Source organism: Phoca vitulina, unplaced genomic scaffold, assembly GCF_004348235.1.
Source record: "Phoca vitulina isolate PV1807 unplaced genomic scaffold, GSC_HSeal_1.0 scaffold65, whole genome shotgun sequence".
NCBI classification, from domain to species: domain Eukaryota; kingdom Metazoa; phylum Chordata; class Mammalia; order Carnivora; family Phocidae; genus Phoca; species Phoca vitulina.
In genome coordinates this window covers 3,488-21,764 of record NW_022589768.1, presented here as the reverse complement: position 1 = coordinate 21,764, position 18,277 = coordinate 3,488, and positions in this window count along the sequence as shown.

Here is an 18,277-nt window from a genome sequence, read left to right as displayed (position 1 = left end):
TGTGTAAGCCCCTCTGCCCCAGCCCTGCAGGATCTCCACGAGGCTCATGGAGGGGAGGCTGGGAGACGCGTGCATCCCCTCTGCGCCAGCTCTGCAGCTGGGTGCACGAGGGTCTGCCTGGCTCTGCCATCTTGGCATCAGCCCTCCTGTGTGCACGCCTTCTCCTTGGCTCCCTCACCCTTCCCACCCTAGGTCAGGCTCCCCCTTCTCGCCGTAGGTTAACACCCCCTCCCCAGGAACGGTGGAGGTCTGCCCTTGCTGTGCCAGGGTCTCACTGATGCCTGTCCGCTTGCCTGCCTTCCACTGTGGTTCCACCGTGACCGAGTGCAGTGCAGCCTACTTGTCCCCCTCCATTGCCTGTGAGACCACCGTCCGCCCTCCCAGAGATCCCAGGTGCTCTCCACGCCGGCCCCTTCCAAGCACCCAATCTGGTATTGCAGCCATGGCCAGCTCTAGAAACCCAGCAGCAATAAGTCACCTTGCTAAGTCCTGCCCTGGCCCCGACTCACTGTCGGCCCGTAGGATCGGGCCCTGGCCTGCCTCTACAGTCCCCTCCCGCTTACTCCCTCACTCACCTCAGATCCTCCCACCTGGGCCCTCCCACCTCAGGACCTTTGCATATACTGTTCTCTTTCCCGGAATTATCTCTCCTATATACATAACGAGCTCTGACTCAACTACCCCTTGTTTGGGGGGTTGAGTACCCACCCCACCAGATTCAGTCCCCTGCCTTGCGCTCTTGTACCTCCTTATACTTTTCCAAGAAATGAGCTTGATCGTGTGATTCGTGGCCATCTCTCCCACTAGACGGTAAACTCCATGAAGTGAGGGCCAGGCTGGATTTTGCTCATCATTGTAACTCTTCGGTTGGTATTGTGCCTGGCACAGACGAGGAGCCATTTGGACCGAGAGTGTAGGCCACATGGGCTTGTGTCGCTCGTGTACGCGTGAGTACAGTTTCTTTAAGGGGCAAGTGCAGAGTAACAACAGGGAAACGGTCTGTTTTACCAGATGCATGAGTGCCCACTGGGTGGGTCATCTGCTGTCACATGCTGGGTGGGATCAGAGAGCGGAGCCCTGGTTCCCCCTTGTTCCCCAAGGAAGGATCAAGGGGACACGTGGAACGTCTGCCTCGCTGCGCTCAGGTCGTGGTCCCTGGGGCCTTTCAGACGATGTGCAGTGAGCTGGTCTCTCCCCGCCCGGCATGCTGCCTCTGAGGGTGGAAAAGGCCGCAGTCCCCACGTCCACCCTCTGCCAGCGGGGTGCTTCTGCCCGGCTCGTGTCAAGTGTAGCTCGTTAAGCGTGAGTTCCTTCACCGCAGGTGCCGAGTGCATAGGGCAAGGTCCGAGGAGGCCGAGTGCCCCAGCGGGACTGTCCAGGTGGGAACCCTTAAGTGCAGGGTGGAGCTCACCTAGCCTGGTTTCTCCAGGTACGTGCCTCCTGCTGGAGGTGGGCCTGGAATCGGAGCCCCAGCCGCTGCCTCCCAGACGTGGGCCTTCGCCGTACAGCAGCCTGAGCCTGGCACGTGTCCCTGTCCATGGAATGGACCACGCCCCTCGTTTCAGTGACCTCCTGAGGTCTGGAGGGGTTCGGTGGCCCGTCTGAGGCTCAGCCGGCTCCTGGCAGGAGCAGAGTTAAAGCCTCTGGACAGGCAGTCTGGGGAGGATTGCCAGATAAAATACAGGACCCCTGCTTAGAATCTCAGCCAGGTAACAAATGAGTTTTTAGGATATGTTCCAAATATTGTACGGGACATAGTTATACAAAAATTACTTGTTTATGTGATATTCTAACGTGGCTGGGCAGCCAGTACCCTTATTTGCTAGGTCTGACCACCGTGCTGGAGCGCGCTCCCTTCTCTTGGTGCTTCTGCGCCCTTCCTTCCTCCCTGGCACCGTACTCGCTCAGGTGCAGGCGACAATAAGATCCCCTGCCCTCAAGGAACCCGCAGGCTAGTCTAAGGGACGAGACCGTAAACACAAATCTCTGAGGCAATGCCAAGTCTGTTTCTGAGAATTTAGAGGCTCTGGTGGGAACAGGGACAGCTTTAGAATTTAGCAGAGGCCACAGATCATGGCACAGAAAAGCAAGTCCAGAAATAAGCCCACATTTCATGACTATAGATCTGAAATCACTGATGAAAGGGTTATTCAGTAAGTTCTGTTAGGGCAATTCGTTAAGCACCTGGACAAAATCAAGTTAGACCCTCGTTGCTTTGAGCCTCACGCCCCCACGTTTTCTCTGTCTCCTCCTTTTGTCTGAGACGGTGTTTGTCTCTGTGCATCAGGTCGGCTGTGTCTCCTGGTCTTATACAGCAGGCGTCCCGTGGGGCTAGGCAGCACTGTCACCCTGGTCACCAGACCTTGTGTCCCCTGTCATGAGTGCCGCAGGAGCGCTGGGGGACAGGGCTTGCCCTCGGGCCGACTGTCGGCAGTGACCGGCCTCCGTGACTGGGGGCCCCCTGGTACCAGTGGGGCTGCTGGGAAGCCTGGCCGGAGGTGCCGGGTTTGCTGGGTGGCATTGGCAGGTCAGATACAGGACCCCTGCTCCCCGCACAGTGAGCCAAGAGGCCCAGCCCCAGCTGTTGTGTGCGCGCTGCTGGGTCGCACTGGCTCCCATCCTCCCTGGACAGGAGTCTCCTTGCTGGACCGCTGGTCCCAGCCAAGGTGCCCACCAGGAATGGTGGGGCCTGATCCACTTTGTAGGGGCACCTGCTGGGATGGGAGCGCTGGGGAGGCGGGTCCACAGGGGACCAGCAGGGTGTGGAGTGCTAGCAGATAGATGGAAAGCGTGAGAATTGGCTCCTGCAAACGTCAGGGTAACTGTTCAGAAGGAGGGCAGGAAAGAGCTGAGGGCTGGGCATTCTGTTCCCAGAGAAAGCCCCTACCGATCCTTGCCCTCCAGCACACACGCTATGTTAGACCATAAATCTCCAATCCGCTGCCCCCATGCTGGGTCTCGGATGGGCTGACCCCCCACGCTGGCGGTGTAAGAGGGGAGCCTCCAGCTCTCCCAGAGTGATGTCCCCCTAATTTTCAAAGCTCCCCAGGGTAAGCTGTGATGATTTTCAAAGCCAGATATCATGCAGGCTCGTCTTCCTGGGGAGGTCCTCAGACGTGGGGGTATCCGATGTGGGGCTTGATCGCCTCACTCCTCACGGAGGATCTCTGAGTCTCTGACATCCCTTTTGCTTGTGGCTATTTGTGCTTGGCTTTTGGCTCCGGACCTCGTCTGAGCCCCCGCTGCCCTGTTGATGTGGCCCTCTCCTCATGCCCCTCGCTGCAGAAGGCCTGTCCTCCCAGTCTTCAGGTCCTTTTCAGAGTGGGCGGCGTTCCGTGTGTGTTGTTGTGTCTGTGGGAGGAGGTGAGCTAGGCATCTTCCCGCTCACTCGTGCTCTCCGCTGTGATCTGCACACTCGTATTTTAACTTAGGTAGGAAAGTAGAGAGAGCCAGAAACCAGAAAGCCTTTAATGCTGTTTTTTTTTTTTTTTTTAAAGATTTTATTTATTTATTTGACAGAGAGAGAGATAGCGAGAGCAGGAACACAAGCAGGGGGAGTGGGAGAGGGAGAAGCAGGCTTCCCGCCGAATAGGGAGCCCGATGTGGGACTCGATCCCAGGACCCTGGGATCATGACCTGAGCCGAAGGCAGATGCTTAACGACTGAGCCACCCAGGCGCCCTTTAATGCTGTTTTAAAAATATTTCCCATGTAGTTCTCTTTACCGATGTTATTTTTTTTTTTTTTAAAGATTTTCTTTATTTGAGAGAGAGAAGGAGAGACAGCGAGAGAGGGAACACAAGCAGGGAGGAGAGGGAGAAGCAAGCTCCCCACAGAGCAGGGAGCCCAACGTGGGGCTCAATCCCATGACCCTGGGATCATGACCTGAGCTGAAGGCAGACGCTTAATGCCTGAGCCACCCAGGTGCCCCTGAATTGGAATTTTAAAATTTTATTTTACATTAAATTTATATATTAACTTTGGAGAACTTGTATTTTTGTTCTAGTAACCATTCTGTTTTGGAACATAGCATATCTTTTCATCGGTCCAAATCTTTCACATAGTTTTATAGTTTTATTTAGATAGGTGTTTTACTTATCCTTAGTTTTTCAATGTTTTCCTTTAAAATTTTCATGGTATCTCCCTTCATTTTCATTTCTGATTGGTATCACTAAGGAAAAACATAGAGCAATTAATTTTGTATATTTATCTTGTATCCAAACAGCTGCCGAAGTCACTTAATTCTAGCATTTCTGTAAACCTTGAAGCTTCCTAGTTATAAAACCCAGTGAAAAATAGTAACAGACTAAAAATAACTTGGTATTTTCTCCAAATATCATACTGATTATTTTTTTCTTATTGCATTTGTTAACCTTCAACAATATCAGTATGATTGGTAGTAGTTGTAGGCAAGAAAACTGATTTTAACAGAAATACCTCTTAGCGTTTTACAAGTTAGGTTCCTATTTTCAGGTCAATAACTTCATCGTCTTTAAGTAGGTACTCTCATTGTGATTGTACTTCAAGGTTTTATTAGATAAGCCACTTATGAATTCTGTCCAACAAGTTTTCTGCATCTATTGATATCCTATGGCAGTCTCCTTTCTTGATGTAATTCTTATATTGAAAGATTTTTCATATCCTGAATTCGTTGGGTCATGATGCATGCTTTTGATACCCTGCTCCTTGTTTCAATAAAATTTTGTTCTATAAATATTAACTTATAAACTTATAAACATGCTAGATGTTTATATGTGAGATTGTACATTAGAAAAATCTTTATCAGTTTGCACCGATAGGTAATACTGACTTTATAGAGTCAATTATGGAATTTTCTATCTTTTTCTATACCTTGAATTCATTTAAATCATTTGAATAATCTATTTTTTAATGATTAGCTAACTCTGTGAAGCTATCTGTTTCGAGGGCTGTATTACTAGTATCATTATTAGGATTGATGATAGATATTTTCTTTCAAGTTGAGATTGATTTAAATTTTCTAGGTATCCTTGGTCAATTTTCTAGTTCTATTTCATCAGAAATCGTACTGTTATACAGGTATAACAATACAGAAAGTTACCCATCCTCTCTCTGTTTTTAAACTTATTTTTAGAGTTTTACCAAGTGTCATAAATACTAATAATGAGTATTTTCTGTATATATGGTTTATGACATCTTTCTCATTTGGGACCTTGTATGTTTTGTCACTATTCCATGTTAATCAAATTTATAATGACTGTGGTGGTTATTTAAAATGTATTTTATTATTATTTATATATATTTTTAAATTTAAGTGTAATACTGGTTTCTGGAGTCAAATTCCGTGATTCAGCACTTATATACAATACCCAATGCTCATCACAACAAGCGCCCTCCTTCATGCCCATCACCTATCTAGCCCTTCCCCACCCACCTCCCTCCATCAACCCTGTTTGTTCTCTATGGTTAAGAGTCTTTTATGGTTTATTTCCCTCTTTCTTCCCCCTGGCCCCATCCCATATGTTCATCTGTTTTCTTTCTCACATTCCAAATATGAGTAAGACCATGTGGCATATGTCTTTCTATGACTGACTTCTTTCCCTTAGCGTAATACACTTGAATTCCATCCATGTTGTTGCGAATGTCAAGATTTCATTCTTTTGGATGGCTGAGTCATATTCCAGTGTGTGTCTGTGTGTGTATGTATACCACATCTTCTTTATCATGGTGGTTTTTTAAATGGCTTTTTATTTAAATGCTCCTCTTTATTCTGATGAGTGCTCTTAAGTTTGCTTATTTTATTTTTATTTTTTAGTGCTGTTAAGTTAAATTCCACCTTTTCCGATATTAATATTGCCACCTCAGCTTTATTTTTATTTGCATTGCTGATATTTTGCTTTTTATTTTTAATCTTTATTATACTTGCTAAGACTTGTTTTTATTTTTTAATTTTTTAAAAAAGATTTTATGTATTTATTTGACAGAGAGAGACACAGTGAGAGAGGGAACACAAGCAGGGGAATGGGAGAGGGAGAAGCAGGCTTCCCGTGGAGCAGGGAGCCGGATGCGGGGCTCAATCCCAGGACCCCGGGATCATGACCTGAGCCGAAGGCAGACACTTAACGACTGAGCCACCCAGGTGCCCCAAAGCTTGTTTTTATAAACAATACATTTTACATGCAGTCTTCCATTCCTATTTAATGGAATTCAGCTCATTCATTATAAGTATTTTAGTTGCTTCATTAAATTTTATGCTTTAGATCTAATTTTTATTAATTGTTTCACTTTGTTGTTTTTTCTTCTATTTCCTCTTAGTTTTTTTTTCCTGGTTTGATTCTTTATTCTTCCCTTGAAATGTTCTAGTTAATTAAGAAGTTCTAGGGGCGCCTGGGTGGCTCAATCGTTAAGCATCTGCCTTTGGGTCGGGTCATGATCCCAGGGTCCCGGGATCCAGCCCCACATCAGGCTCCCTGCTCCCTGGGAAGACTGCTTCTCCCTCTCCCGCTCCGGCTCCCCCTGCTTGTGTTCCCTCTCTCGCTGTCTCTCTCTGTCAAATAAATAAATTTAAAAAAATTAAGAAGTTCTATTTTCTACTCTCCTACTCCACTCATGGTTCCTACCGTCCCTGTAAGACTTACAAATTTCTCAACCATTATGTAGAAGAAAGAGGACTCCCATGTCCCCAGTCCAACTGCTTTGTCCCCCTGCTGCATCTCTTCACGGGAGGAGAGGTTTTCAGACACTTTACTTCCTTCCTCTTCCTCAGTAGGTAAGACCATTAGAATGTTTCATTTGCCCTCTCTCTCCACCCCCCCCCTTCTTATGCTTTGTAGAGGCCGTTCAGTGCTTTAGTTTCAGACTTCGACAAGTTTTCTCTTTTCAGACTGGCTTCTCTATGTCAGTAATCCATATTGAACACTCGTGATGAACGTGTGCTGGTGCGGATGGTGGTTGCTGACCCCAATCACACTCCCATACGTTTCTTAAGTTCTGCCAGGGCTCAGTTGTACACTTTGGATACATCAGAGGAGACAGCATGTGCAGCTCCATCGTTTAGCCTCAGTTGCAATGGAAACATCTTGGCTGGAATCGGGCCTGCAAGCCTGAGGAGCCTGACAATCCCTGAAACAAAGGCTCTCAGCTTGTGGTCCACATCGAGTGGTGCAGAAAGATGAAGAACGGTAAACACTGAAAAGGGTCCATTCAATTTAGGAATTGGAACAATGTTCCCAGGAGACTCATGTAGTGGATGTGATCATCAAGACAGCATGGTAGTGGAATGACGGATTCTGCGTGAGGAATGCAGGAAGGCGGGGCAAGTGCAGCCGGCTGCCACTGGGGGCACTGTTGAGCTGCGGTTGAACAGACGCAGGAAAGCGTGGCAAGTGCAGCCGGCTGCCACTGGAGGCACTGTTGAGCTGCGGTTGAACAGACACAGGAAGGCGTGACAGTGCAGCTTGCCGCCACTGGAGGCAGTGGTGAGCTGTAGTCCGCCAAGCCACTGGAGGCCGGGACAGTGCAGTAACTACCTGGTGTAGTGACAGAACTGGTGTGTGAGTTTATGTATCTTTTTCTTTATTAACTCTGGTCTTCATTCACCGGAAAGTGAGGCAATACTCTTTTTTTAAGAGTAAGATAGGCAGGTAGTTGAGGTTCAATAACTTGCCCAAGGTCACTGTTTTTAACCCTTCTGTAGCCTTCAGTTTGCTTCCTGGAGTCCAGAGTCTCTCATGTTTTTTCTCCCTATCTGATATCTTCCCATTCACTTTTTCCTCCCTTCCCCTTGGTCCTCCGCAGTATTCCTTATGTTCCACATATGAGTGAAACCATATGATAATAGTCTTTATCTTCTTGGCTTATTTCACTTAGCATAATCCCCTCCAGTTCCATCCATGTCAATGCAAATGGTGGGTATTCATCCTTTCTGATGGCTGAGTAATATCCCATTGTATATATAGAGCACATCTTCTTTATCCATTCGTCTGTTGAAGGGCATCTTGGCTCTTTCCACAGTGGCTATTGTGGACGTTGCTGCTATGAACACTGGGGTGCAGGTGCTCCTTCTTTTCACTACCTCTGTATCTTTGGGGTAAATACCCAGTAGTGCAATTGCTGTGTCATAGGCTAGCTCTATTTTTAATGACCTGAGGAACCTCCATACTGTTTTCCAGAGTGGCTGCACCAGTTTGCATTCCCATCAACAGTGTAGGAGGTTTCCCCTTTCTCTGCATCCTCGCCAATACTTGTTTCCTGCCTTGTTAATTTTTGACATTCTAACTGGTGTAAGGTGGTATCTCATTGTGGTTTTGATTTGTATTTCCCTGATGGCTAGTGATGTTGAACATTTTTTCATGTGTCTGTTGGCCATTTGTATGTCTTTTTTGGAGAAATGTCTGTTCATGTCTTCTGCCCATTTCTTGACTGGATTATTTGTTTTTTGGGTGGTGAGTTTGATAAGTTCTTTATAGATCTTGGATACCAGCCTTTTATCTGTAATGTCATTTGCAAATATCTTCTCCCATTCCGTGGGTTGTCTCTTAGTTTTGTTGACTGTTTCCTTTGCTGTGCAGAAGCTTTTTATCTTGATGAAGTCCCAAAAGTTCATTTTTGCTTTTGTTTCCCTTGCCTTTAGAGATGTGTCTTGAGAGAAGTTGCTGTGTCCCCTGTGAAAGAAGTTACTGCTTGTGTTCTCCTCTAGGATTTGGATGGACTCCTGTCTCACATTGAGGTCTTTCATCCATTTTGAGTTTATCTTTGTGTATGATGTCAGAGAATGGTCCAGTTTCATTCTTCTGCATGTGGCTGTCCAGTTGTCCCAGCACCATTTATTGAAGAGACTGTCTTTTTTCCACTGGATGTTCTTTCCTGCTTTATCAAAGAGTAGTTGACCATAGAGTTGAGGGTCCATTTCTGGGTTCTCTATTCTGTTCCATTGATCTGTGTGTCTGTTTTTGTGCCAGTACCATGCTGTCTTGATGATCACATTTGTAATGTAGCTTGAAGTCAGGCAATGTGATGCCCCCAGCTTTGGTCTTCTTTTTCAATATGATTTCTTGGTACTAATGTTAAAGGTGCTTTTGCCTCAAGTTCTTCCCTTTAATAGTAATTATAATGATAATGGTAATTTTTATCTTTTACCATCCGTGGGCTCTGATCCTGGGCTCCCATGGAAGCTATCCTTTAACATTTTACTAAGCTCATAATGGCTGGGTAAAACCTCAAAGCATGGGCCCTGTTTCATCCCCAAGCACATATTGTACATCTGCTTCGAGAAGAAAAAGATAACCAAAAAATGCCATTGCAAACATAAAGATAAGAAAAACAAAAGAAGGGGCGCCTGGGTGGCTCAGTTGGTTAAGCGACTGCCTTTGGCTCAGGTCATGATCCTGGAGTCCCGGGATCGAGTCCCACATCGGGCTCCCTGCTCAGCAGGGAGTCTGCTTCTCCCTCTGACCCTCCTCCCTCTCATGCTCTGTCTCTCATTCTCTCTCTCGCAAATAAATAAAATGTTAAAAAAAAAAAAAAAAAAGAAAAACAAAAGAACCTCTCTGGCTCCCATAAGATTAAAGTCATACTCACTTGTGCATACTGAAAACATAAGGAAAAGTATGTAACTTTCTGTAATGTTCTTCCTCATGATGATGTGTAACTCTGTATGTAAAACAATACAGAACAAGTATATAAACCTGCCCCAAATGATCCTTCCCTGGAGTACTCCCTTCTTTGTGAAGATTGTGTCTCCCAGGCAGCTGTCCTTACTTGGGTTTGAATAAAACTCTTCATTTCTCTCTAAAATGTTTAAAAGGGTTTGTTCATTTAGTGTTGACAGTAACAGTATATTTTCTTTTTAAGTGAAAAATAAATGTTCCTGGTTCACAACTCCAACAGCACAGAAGGGTGGCTGTTTTTCATCCTGGACGTTTCCCTGCAGAACCAAGCATATGTATATATATTCCAGCCCAAAAGGGCTCATCCTAGAAGGATGCTTTGAAGGTCTAAGAAACACTATCCACTCCCTGGGTGAGACCAGAAATTGAAGCTCTTCCTGCTTAGAGCATTACTTTTGGGTTTAAAATTGCCTTGGAAATGTGGGAAACCATTGCATTTCCTAAAGCCCAAACCTTGGAGGGTCTGAGAGCAGCTAACCTTGCCGGGAGCCAGGAACAGCTCTGTAGGCAGGGTTGGTGCAGGAAGAGAAGGGGCAGGCCTCTGGGGGTGGTCTGCAGCCAGAGGGGTCAGCAGAAGGGGCCGGATGTCTGGGGGGGGCCCTGCCCATGACCCCACCTATGCCTGCCCCACTGAGCCAGGTATTGGGGCTAGGAGGCGCCTCTAGGACCACCTGCACTCACAGGGAGGCACTGGTGTGAGGGTGGATTGCACGGCACAGGCAGGTGCAGCATCCAGTGGGCTCAGGGCACAACCCTCCCTGACCAATCACCACGTGGGGGTGGTGGGTGGACCTGGAGCTGCCTGGGGATGTGGAGGTGGGGCAGGTGAAGGGACGCTCCAAAAGAGTTGATCTGAGTAGTTCCTGGCTGGGTGAGTCTGTGCTGTGGGCTGGGGTGGGGGTTCCGGGGATAGGGTATGGGCTGGGTGGGAGGTGGGGGTCCTAGAAGGCCACAGGGAGTGAGCTAATGCCGCCAACTCAGATGAGTTTTCTTTTCCCCTTGAAAGTCTCTTCTGCCCGATGTCCGTCAACTGGCCATATCCCCCAGACCTGTGAACTCCAGGGCATGTGCTCACTTGCACTTTTGTGGGGTGGGTTGCAGACATTTCAGGGTTTCCCGTGTTCCCCGGGAAGAGTGCATGTAAGGATGGCACACAGACCTCAACTTCAGTGGGGTGTCCCCTGTCCCCTGGCACAGACAGTGCAGATAATGGACCTTGAGCAGCACCCTGAGTTCAGCAGGGTGTCCCTGTTCCCCAGCGCACAGGTGTGGCGGTAACAAGCCCCAGAGCCATCCCCCAACTTCAGTATTGTGCACTGCGTCTGCCTGGGGATGGTGGTAATGGTCTGTTAGGATTGTGCAGGAGGGTCCTCCAGGTGGGGGCCTGGAGGCTGGAGTAAATCAGACCACACTCAAGTGACATGAGAAACAGATGAGTTGAGGAGTAATTTGGAAGAGTAATTTCACTTTTCCAAAAAAGACAATGTCATTGGTCTACTTTAGAATGAAGATAATTACTATTTAAGAAACAAGGATGTGTTTCCCCTTCTCCCAGAAACTGAAGCAGTTGTGCAGGCCATAGGCCAGAGGTCCTACTTATCCCCACCTGACAACACTTCTCTGCTCTGGCTCCACGAGACCCGATGTTTTGAACACCAGCATGTGAGTCAAGTGATGCAGCTTGTCACAGGACGTCAGCGTTCAGAGGAAGCAACAGGTACAATTGGCGCAATGTCACATCCAGGTCAGGACTGGAGGTTAAACCTCTCATTAACCCAAAACCTCCGGGGCTTTTCTCTTTTCTCTAGTTGAGCCACAAAGTAAAACTTAAGTAACTCTCAGCATTCTGGATTGGGTGCAAGAGTTATTTAATTTCCCTGCAGGTAGAGCACTGAAGGGGATCCCATTTTCTCTGTTCATTTATTGCTTATGAATGTATTTTGAACATCTGTTTCCTAGGAAATCACTTGTATTAGAAAGGGAAGATGGGATTTACTCTCTGTGTGTTTTTAACATATCATTTGTTCCTTCATCTAGCAGTGTTTATTCAACTGGGCCTAGGATATGGTTGAGTGGCCAGCATCCAGAGTTAGGTGGCTTTTTGTCATCAGATACAGACTTGGATGATGTCTTGTCATTTGTCAAAGGTGATGTTTCATAATTGATTAGTCTTTTCATCCAAAGAGTTACAGTGAGGGCAGAGGGAAGATTCAAAATGATTTAAAGTAGCCTTTTACTGATTAAAAGTTGAGCTTGACTTTCTAGTTTGATGAAATGTATCCTCTAGATATTTGGATGTGCTGTCTTTTCTCTGTATTTTTCTTTTGTGGGGAAGTCAGAAGGAGAAGAGTCTTTGAGAATTCTCCTGGATAGAGGCATGCTGGTGGCTTCAGGGGCTTGGCATCAGGAGCCCTGGGGTGGATTCTGGAACTGCTTGCCTGACGCTGGGTCAATCCGGTCATCCCACAGAGTTTCCATTGCCTCCTTATGAAATTGATGGCAGGTAATGTTCTGCTTAAAGCGGAACCTCCCGCACTGTTGGTGGGAATGCAGGCTGCTGCAGCTGCTCTGGAAAATAGTATGGAGGTTCCTCCAAAAGCTAAAGATAGAAGAACCCTATGATCCAGCAATTGCACTCCTAGGTATTTACCCAAAGGATACAAAAATGCAGATTCGAAGGGGGACAAGCACCGTGATGTTTATAGCAGCAATGTTCACAATAACCAAACTATGGAGAGAATCCCAAAGTCCATGAATTGATGAATGTAGAAAAGATGTGGGAGATATATATACGATGGAATGTGATCCAGCTTCAAAAAGAATGAAATCTTACCATTTTCAAGGGTGTGGATGGATCTAGAGTGGATTAAGCTAAGCAAAATCAGTAAGGAAAGACAAATATCCTATGATCTCACTCATATGTGGGACTTCAGAAAGAAAACAGATGAACATAGTTACTGGGGTTGGGGAAGAGAGAGGAAAACAAGGAAACAGACTCAACCTTAGAGAACAAACCAAGGGTTGCTGGAGGGCAGGTGCATGGGGGGAAGGGTTAAATGGGTAATGGGTATTAGGGAGGGCACTTGTTGGGATGAGCACTGGGTGTCATATGCAGGTGAGGAATCTCTAAATCCTACACCTGAAGCCAATATTACACTGCATGTTAACTAACTGGAATTTAAGTAAAAGAAGAAAAGAAAATGACAATGTTCTGCTTCATGAAGAGTAGGGTAAAAGTGTAGTGATTTTGGCTGTACTATTCTGTAGATGATAGTTTTAAAACACCCTGTTGTAGGATACACTAGTTTCTTACCTCACAAGGAGTCCTCGGAAGGCTGCGATGAAAGATTCAGAGCATTTTCATGTTCCATTGATATGTTACTTACAGTTTGCACAGGTAGGAATGTGGAGAGAAATAACGACAGAAGGGGAAAGTAGGTGTGAACCATTCCTTAGGTAGCCTTCTACCTTTCTCATGAAAGCCTTGCGCCAGTGTCATTTTGGAAGAAGAGGGAGGATCCTGGAGCTCTGCAGCAGATGGGGGAGTTCCAGGTCTGGGTAAAGCTGACAGGGGCCTCAGAGGAGAGCTGAGTGCATTGTGCAGGAGGGTGTGGGCAGGGCGAGCTCCAGGGGTGGCAGTGGGTCTCCCATGTGAGAGCTGTGACAGGTGAGGGCCGTGAACATGTTCCTGGCTGAGGACATGCGAGGCACAGTTGGAGAGCTGGCCGAGCACCTTCTTCTGTGCCACCAGCCTCACCCAAAACACACCACCTCATCGTCTGTCCCTGTCACTCCAGTTCAGACTCCTCGGAGTAGCCAGGCTGAGATGTTTCTTCGTGCTTCTTTCTTTGCATGTGGGTGAAATTGAAAACTTAGATGATGGAAATGATGGGTCATCAGAACATCTGTTACTCTTTCATTTCCTGCTCTTTCGATCACCAAAGTGAATCATACCTGTAGTGGAAGGGGCTATCTGTGCTTTTTCATTTCCCATTTCAATTAAACAATGGGAATACAATCTTCTGAAATATTAAAAGAATCCTTTGTGGGTGTTCATGTTTTTCTCTTCCATGAACCACATTCTGATATTAGAAATTACGTTTTAAAGTAAACACAGCCTCAGAGCTGTAACAGGGTGCGGTGCCCTTTGTGAGAGGGACGCATGGAGAAGGAGTGTAGGTTCTTGAGGAGCTCAGGGAGTGGCTCGTTGTGCTCCCAAAGGAAATCGAGCCCCCTGTTAGCCTTCCCTGAGGGGCCTGGAAGCTTGACCCGGTGAGTCACTTGCGACTTGAGCTGGGGAATTTTTGATGAAAACAGAATGAATGCTGGAGGGTGCCTGCATCCTTTGTACTCGGACAGCTCCATGTAGCAAAGGAACTCTTCACCTGTGAGGCATGTCGGGATCCCTGAGGGTGTGGGCTTTGCTTCCTGGGCTGAGGTTGTGTCTTCACCCTTATCTGGACCAGAGCCATGGTGTGTGGCTATGGAGATCCAGACCCTTATGTGACCATGTCATTATTATTAATTATTATTATTATTATTATTATTATTATTATTATTTTAAGAAAGCAATATAGACATTGACTTCGAGATACAAATATCAAAAGGGAAAACACAAGGTCAAATATATATATAATGACTGAACTCGTGGCATCTCTCATTCGTATGGGTAATGTAGGGCTGCCCGTATGAGAAAGACCAAGGAATTATATTTTGATTAGAAGTGTGCTGTGCACACGTAGTGTTTTATTCTATCATTTGCCTTATTTCTCTGAAGGGAAAATGGAGTGGTCACTGGAGCTTGGTTTCCGACTTTAAGGAATGGGAGACAAGTGAATTGAAAGAGCAGTGTTGATGTGACATGGTGCTCAGAAAGTGAAGGTTTGAAGCTTGGACTTGGAAGTGTTGGTGTTCAGCAAGGATGTTGTCCGAGTTTCCAGCACATGGAGTCACTTGGCTGGTGTCCCTAATCGGGCCAGTTCCTGCCTTCCTTAGGGCAGCTTGGAAGTGGCTTGAGACCCTAGGGCATTTGTGGAGTGGTCTGGATGGGACACCTGTGTGGGCCAGTGTAGACACCACCCAGGGAATTCCAGAGGTAACGGTGAGCACATCTGTGAGGCTGGAGTTTGCTTCTCTGTGAGAAGCATTGAGCTGGAGTGGAAAGAAGTCGCTGGGTCTTATGACTCCCTGTGTGAGCAGGTCTGAGCCTGGCAGGGTAGTCGGATCAGATAGCTGGGAGGTTGTCACGCCATGGTGGTGGACCGTCGCTCTTGATGGGCAGGCCAGCTTGCTCCAGGGACAGGGACTGGGGTCTTCCCCCACCCCCCCCGGCCAGCCCTCCTGCTGCAGATGCGAGAAGACAGTTGCTTCCTGTTTTGTTCTTGAGCCCTCGGCTCAGCAGGGTGGTTGGTGGGAAGCAGCCCACATGCAGCATTATCGATTCTTGCCCAGTGTGCCACCTGCTTCCTCGGAGGAGGCACAGCAGATGTCCTCTGCCTGGTGTCTGTGAGTTCAGCCAGCAGAAGCACTTCTTCCAGAGCCACACCCCTGAGAAGTCCTCTCTCCACGTTCCTGTGCTTTGTGCAAGAGGTCACTTTTCATTTGGAACTGGTATCTCAGCTTCTGCCGTTAGGTTCCAAGGCCACACAGGACACCAGTCTCCATGAAGGTCTACTTCTGTGTGGGGCCTGAGGTGCGAGACTGAGGCCGAGCCTGGGCGGTCTGCTGACCCAGCTGCAGGCTCCTTCCTGAAAACTCTGCAGCAAAGCCTGGTTTGTGATGATGTCACAGGAAAGAGGGAAAGATTCACCACTCTGCCTGACCACAGGAGGATTCCGGACATCAATCTCAGGTGGTTGGTGCAGGGAGGAGAGATGTCTGTTTCCCAGGACCTTGGCCAGATGGAGATTTGGATCCTGGGATGGGTCTCTGCTCAGCTTTCTCGGTTGAGCACATCAGGCAAGGAGAGGAAGTGTTTGTGCTCACCTGTAAATGAGGAAGGTGTCTTGTTTCAGGGTGCATGGGCAGGTGGATTCCTCATATGGCTCATTTTCCTGATGGTGTTCAGGGTGCAGTAGGTGGACTCTCTTGTCCCAGCACCCTGGCTGTGCAAGAGCCCTGGGGCACCTTTTCCTCCGGGGCTTTGGGCCAGGAAATCGGAGGGAGTCAGTGGTGAAACCATCAGTGTAGGCCTCCGCTTCTGCCCTGCTGAGATGGACTGGTGACTGTGATAACTGCTATGGAAATACAGAGCAGGAGACAGGGCTGGGGTGCTGAAGGGGAGTTGGGGGTGGTGCTTGCTATTCACATAAGGGCTAGTGGGCCCTCACAAGGAAGGTGATCCTTGAGTCAAGATCTAAAGAAGGTGAGTGATATCACATCAAGAGCATTCTAAATGGAAGGGAAAGCATGTGCAAAGGCCCTGGGGCAGGAGCATACCAGGTATGTCCAGAAGCAGCAAGAAGGCCCGTGGCCACAGGAGACAGCTTAGGACATGACCTCAGGGAGGTGACAGAGGGAGACAGAAGGCCATTGCAGGGTTGTGACCCCATGGGACCCTGTTTCACCTGGCCATCCTGACTACAGTGTTGAGAACAGATGACAGAGGGTTGAGGCTAGGCAAGGGAGGTCCATGATGAAGCTTTTCCAGGAACTCAAGCAAGAGATGGGCTCCAGTTTGGACCAGACAGGTGGCCTTGGAAGAAGTGGGTAGTCCTATTCTGGGTATGTATTGAAGATGGAGCTCACCAGATTTGCTGATGGGTTAGGTATTAGACATGGGAGAAAGGAGGAACTGGGGTAACTCCCAGCTGTAGTTGGTTGTCCTGACCTGAGCGAGGGGAAGGAGGAGGTTTCTGGGGGTAGGAGGTCGTCTGTGTTCCCCATGCTGAGGAAAGTGGCTTTCACGGTGGATCTGCTGATGTGTGTGTCTGGGAGAACATTTAACATCTACTTCCTCAGCAGCTTTCAAGTACAAGTATCCCCCACTTTTTAAAAGTTCACGTTAAGATGCTTGGCTTTTTTGAAAGGTCTAGGTCATTACCCAGCTTCAGTTACAGGAAGAAACCTGAAGAGGATTTCCCTCTTATGGAAAAAGTTGAAAAGTGAGCATCGCGTTCAGCGTCTGTTTTGCGGGGAGCCACTGCAGAGGCGGCGTGCACCCCAACCAGCTCCTTCCTGGGAACCGCTCTCCGCGTGCAGCCCCCAGCACTTTGAATTGTGTCTGTGAGCATCTGCTGTGCTTTATCTCCATCCGTTAGGAAGTTGTGTCCTGAGGCCTAAGAAAAGCCAAAGAGAAGTCATTTTTGGAGTCTAAGCTTGCTCCCTATTTTTTCTGTATAAATGAATGGTAATTACTCCTTTGGTTTACACCATTTCTGCTGTGAAAGGTTTCCTAGGATCACTGTACTTTCAAATAGTGGGGTGACCTGTACCCCATCCTGCCGGGTTAGCTTTAGTCTCCATGCTGCACAGAACGTTCCATGACTTATGCATTTTATCACTCAAACATTGTGCTTTTGACCACCTTCCCTGCGCCCCCCCCATCCCCGAATCTGGCAACCACCAGTCTGTTCTCAGTATCTATGCATTCAGTATTTTTGTTTCCATGTGGAACGTCCATGAACACCTGGTATTTGTCTTTCTGTGTCTGAGTTACTTAGCGTAATGCTCCCAAGGTCTCTGTTTCTATGTCTGATTACTGCAAATAATGCTGCAGTGAACTGGGAGTGCATCTATCTTTTTGAGGTAGTGTTTTTGTGTTCTTCAAATAAATCCACTCATTAGAGCAATTCCTGGGTCATGTGGTCGTTGTATTCATTTTTTCAGGAGCCTCCGTACTGTTTGTCACAGTGGCTGAACCAATTTACATTCCCACCAACAGTGCACAGGGTCCCCTTGTCTACACACCCTTGACCACACCTGGTGTCTGTCTCTGGGACGACTGCCATCCCAACAGTTGTGAGGTGATAGCTGATTGCAGGTTTGACTTAGGTTTCCCTGATGATGATTAGAGATGTTGAACAACTTTTTCTGTGTCTGTTGGTCACCTGGGGTGCCATCTTTGGAAAGTATGTATTCACATATTCTCCCCATTCTTTATACAGGTTTTTGTTTGTTTTGATTTGTATGAGTGTTTTGTGTATTTTGGATATTAGCCTCTTCTCACACATATGATTTGCAGATATTTTTTTCTCATTGGGTAGGTCACCTTTTAAGTTTTTGATGCTTTTTTTTTTTTTTTGCTGTGCAGAAGATTTCAGTTTGATGTTGTTCCACTTGTTTATTTTTGCATTTGTTGCCTTTGCTTTTGGTGTCTGATCTAAAATACTCTTTGCCAAAACCAATGTCCAGAAACTTACTACCTGTGTTTTCTTCTCAGATGTTTATGGATTCAGGTCTTATGTTCAAGTCATTCATCCATTTAAAATTTTTGTGTAAGAAAGTGATCCAGTTACATTCTTCTGCATTTAGTGTCCAGTTTTCCCAGTACTGTTCACTGAAGAGACAGTCCTTTCCCCATTGCATATTTTCTGCTCATGTGTCGTAAGTTAAGACCATATATGTGTGGGTTAGTTTCTCAGCTTTCTTCTTCTTCTTCTTCTTCTTCTTCTTCTTCTTCTTCTTCTTCTT